The sequence below is a fragment of the Mus caroli genome, chromosome 7 (genome assembly GCF_900094665.2).
Source record: "Mus caroli chromosome 7, CAROLI_EIJ_v1.1, whole genome shotgun sequence".
Classification (NCBI taxonomy): Eukaryota; Metazoa; Chordata; class Mammalia; order Rodentia; family Muridae; genus Mus; species Mus caroli.
In genome coordinates this window covers 110,311,216-110,316,207 of record NC_034576.1, presented here as the reverse complement: position 1 = coordinate 110,316,207, position 4,992 = coordinate 110,311,216, and positions in this window count along the sequence as shown.

Below are 4,992 nucleotides of genomic sequence, written 5' to 3'. Positions count from 1 at the left end.
TATCAGCAGACCTGGGAGACTAGCTCTCTCCTGAGTTTCAGTGGTCAGAACACTCTCTGCAGGCAAGCTCTCTTCTAGCAGGGATGGTGCACAGATACCTGGCGTTCACACCTGCCTCCTGGCAGAAAATGAAGGCCCAAAGCAGGGCCTGTCCCAGAAGCTCTGTAACTTCAGCCTGTCTCAGAAGCTGTGTAGCTTCTGTAGTCAGCACACTCACCTACACAGACTAGTCTCTGAGAGATCCCTTACCAGAGATGTCTGCCCATGGTGCTTTGGCAAAGCCCTCCAAGGCCAGGCAGACACCTCTCCTCTGGCAGGGAAGGTGCCTGGATGTCTGGAGCCTGAAACGAGTTCTGCCCCAGAAGCTTTGTCGCTTCTGCCTGTCCCAGAAGCTGAGTAGCTTCTGTCCTCCTTACTACTTTTAATATTCTTTCTTTGTTTTGTGAGTTTGTTGTTTTGATTATTATGTGACAGGAGGAATTTCTTTTCTGGTCTAGTCTATTTGTAGTTCTGTCAGCTTCTTATATGTCCTTGGGCATCTTTTTCTTTAGGTCAGGGAAGTTTTCTATTATTTTGTTGAAGATATTTACTGGCCCCGGAATTTGGGAATCTTTATTCTCTTCTATACCTATTATTCCTTAGGTTTAGTCTTAGAATTGTGTCCTGGACTGCCTGCATGTTTTGGACTAGGACCATTTTGCATTTTGCATTTTCTTTGACTGTTGTATCATTGTTTTCTGTGGTATCTTCTGCACCTGAGATTCTGACCTCTTTCCTAGGTCTTATTTCTCCCAGGGTTGTCTCCCTTTGTGATTTCTTTATTGCTTCTGTTTCTACTTTTAGATCCTGGATGTTTTTGTTTTTTTTTCAATTCCTTCATCTGTTTGATTTTGTTTTTCTATAATCCTTTAAGAGATTTTTGTGTTTCCTCTTTAAGCGATTCTACATGTTTCCTGTGGTCTATATTTCTTTAAGGGGTTATTTATGTCCTTCTTAAAGTCCTCTATCATCATCATGAGATGTGATTTTAAATCTGATTCTTGCTTTTCCAGTGTGGTGGTGTATCCAGGACTTTCTGTGGTAAGAGAACTGGGTTCTGATGATGCCAAGTAACCTTGGTTTCTGTTGTTTATTTTCTTTTGCTTGCCTTTCACCATCTGGTTATTTCTAGTTCTACCAGCCTTTGCCATCTCTCACTGGAGCCTGTTGCTCCTGTGATCCTGGTTGTCTCAGAACTCTTCAGAGTCCTGCTATCTCTGTGATCCTGTGATTCTGAGATCCTCTGACCCTGAGGTCCTTGGTGTGTCAGAGCTCCTGGGAATCAAATTACCTCTGGCACCCAGAAATCCTGTTGTGATCAAGCTACTGAGATCCTGTTGTGTCAAAAATCTTGGTAGTCCAGCTTTTTCTTGGTGTTCCAGGGGTATGTGGGTAGCTGGAGGTCTGGATTTACTCTGGGCACAGGTGTAAGTTGGAAGGAATCATGACTCTGGCTAGACAAGGGTTTGTGTTTCCCTGGTTCCTGTGGGGGTCCCAGTTACATTAGTGCTGCAAAAGATATTGTGTCCTCAGTTGTGTTCTTGAGTATGTCAGAGCTCCAGTGCTCCTGGATGTGTCTAATCTCCTGGGCCTTGAAGTTCCTCTGTGATGCTGTGTTTCTATGATGCTTGATCCTGGGCATTTCAGTGCACTTGGTAGCTGGGCTTCCCTGGGTGTTTTAGAGTAGGTGCAGACCAAGCACTCCAGATCTGCTCCAGGTGCAGGTTCAGACAAGAGGGAGCCTGTGCCACTGGCTGGACCAGTGTTCCTGTGTCCCTGAATCCTGGGGCACTTAATTACTCCTGGGACAGTTGTTGTGGCCTTGCCTCTGGTCCTGGGCGTTTCAGAGCATGTGGGAGTTGGACTCCCTCTGGGTGTTTTAAGAGTGGGTGCAGAGCCAGCACCCCAGGTCTATTCCAGGTGCAGGTTCAAACTGGAAGGGACCCATGTCACTGGCTGGGCTGTGGTTCCTGAGTTCTTGGATCCCGGGGGTCTCAGTTACTCCGGGTGTTGGAGTAGATGTTGTGGCCTCTTCACCTGTGAACCTGGAACTGTTAGAGCACCTGAGAGTTGAACCTCCTCTGTGTGTTGTGGGACTAGTTGTGGAGCCGGTGCCCAATGTCTGCTCAGGGCACAGGCTCAGACCAGAAGCTAGTTTTAAATGTTTAACTAATAATAAATTTACACCCAGTAGTAGAACATAACACCACAGTGACCCTGTGTGCACCTTGTTGCATTTCTACATACCTTTGCACCATGTCACAACCAGTGGAATTAGGTAGGATTGAGAAGAAGTCAAGACTCAAACCATGTCCACCACAAATAGATCGTTCATGTTGTCAACTATAACCACAGGAATGTCTTCTCCCCAATTCTTTCCTTCCTTTCTGACAACATACAATGCCTTCTTCAACACTTACTTTTGTCTCTTCAAAAGCTTTATAGTGATATTACACCCTTATGTGTATGTTCTTAGTAATCTTCCTTTTTGTTCTGAGCTCTGTAATGTCAAATATTTATTCAGTAACTCCTAATTAATTAATTTTTACAGTGATTGTTTTCTTTTTTTTACTTTGTATCTATGCCATTATATTTGATGTATCATTTAGACAATATAGGGCTGAGGCATATATATTTTAAAATCAACTAACTGAGTCATCTCTCCAGTCCCTCATACTGGATTAGAATGAATGAGGAGAAAGGATTTTAATGAGGATATATTGTTAGATGGCTTGGTAGGTAAAAGTGCTTGCCACTTAAACCTGATGACCTAATTTTACTCCTCCAAAACACACATCAAAGGCTTTCTGGGATATTATGCATATGTATTTCCAGCACTTCTATTTTGAGGTGAGAGAAGAGACAAAAGAAACTTCTGGAAGCCTGATGCCAGCTAACCTGGAGTATAAACCACAACAAAAATAAATGAAACTGTGCCTTAAAGAAGTTAAAATTCATTAAAACACCCTGGAATGTTGTTCTATGATCTATACATGTACTCTGCAACATACAGAGAGAGAGACAGAGACAGAGGCGGAGAGGGAGAGAGAGAGAGAGAGAGAGAGAGAGAGAGAGAGAGAGAGAGAGAGAGAGAGAGATGAATAAAACAACAGAGTAACAAAGGAAAGGAAAATATTAAACCTCTTGTTTTTAATCCATGGTTATCAGATGAGAAGGGATCTTAAAGATCAATTTTAATCTCTAACAGATAAATCCTTTGTCTTTCACTACTTTAAATGTATTTCCAATTGTAATTTTGAAATTTAATCTAGATATCAGTTGCTCTACATATCTTTAATCAAATATTGCACACAGCTTCCTGTATCTGTACACTACAAGGATCTGGAGGTTCTTCTCAGGGTTGGCCTCTATTTTTTCTTAGTTTTCAATAGAATATTATAAACTCTACTGTTCCAGATGTCCCCTGTGTTACTGAACATTGCTTTATATTATTTTCCCAATGTTGGATGTTTCCTACAATATTTCTTCGACCATTGGATCATAACGGCACTGTCATTGTTCTCTATTTCTATAGCAACACTTACTGTTGTAAAACACTAATCAAAACAAAGTTGGGGAGAAAAGGGTTTATTTGTATTATACTTCAATGTCATGGTCCATCATTGAGGTAGGAACTCAAAGAAACCTGGAAGCAGGAACTGAAACAGAGACCATGTGTGAGCAGTGCTTAATGGACTGTTCTCCAATGCTTGCCATCTTGCTTTCTATGAGACACAAGACCTCTGCCTAGGAGTGGCGTCACTCATAAGAGATGTGTCTTCCTACACCAAACATTAAACAAGCAAGCATTGATTCATACATGTGCCCATTGGCCATTCTGACAGAGGAACTTTTTTAACTGTGAACTCCTGTTCCCAGATAAATCCATCTGGTTTCAAGTTGATGTTAAAAAAAAATCTAATCCATACATCATTTCACTAGGCTGCAAGATAACAGGGAAACTCATTTACTTAGAATAATTACTAGCCCAGACAGAAATAACAGAAAGGAAGATAGGGTGAATAACTACTCCTACCCCATTGAGCCACTGAAATTAGGTGAGTTGTGGGGGATTACTATTTTGCTTGTGTTTAATGAATTGTGTGCAACCAGAATTGACTAGAAGTATACTTCGGAGATGGCTCTAGATCCTGTCTAGCTGATGATTAGTATGAACCCCCATGATAATATTTAAGCAACTTCTATGACACAGTAAATAATGTAGTATTTTACTTTGATAAAGAAATTAATTTCTTTAGATATATGGCTATGGATCATGCATAAAAACTAAATTAAAAGAGAGTAAGAACAAGGGAGGATGTAGTAGGCTTGCCCATATAAACAGAATACATATATATACAAATATATATAAGCATACACAAAATGTCTCAAGAGATTTGATATAATTATTCTCTGAATTTATGTTCACAGAGGAATAGAAGGAGTGAGGAGGGGAGGGGAAGAAAAGTGGCAGAGAAGACACACACAAAGGGAGAACAACTTAGAGGCAGAGATAGACACACAGGGAGATTATATAGAAGTTAAAGAAAATAGAGTCAAATGGCCTTCCTCTTCTGAAGACTTCTATCATAAAACACCTTTAGTTAATTGGACAATGATCATTCAGATTATAAAGAATTAACTATTTTAGTCAATGACTACTAAATGCTAATCACATCTAAAATTACCAACAGAGGTACTTGGTGAACCAATCATGTAATCACCACATTCTACTCAGGTTCATACATAATATTAAACCTTGTAATGGTTGTTTTATTGTAAAGTAAATGACAAAGCACTGGCTTGAATCCTCACTGTCAGGGAAGAAGGAAGTGGTAGTTTCATGCTACCAGAACTGCAAAGAGTGAAGACAGAAGATATATATCAATTACTTTTAGGCTTCTGAATCAACAAACTGATTAGATGGCATAGTTTACTACTAGAAAGGAATGA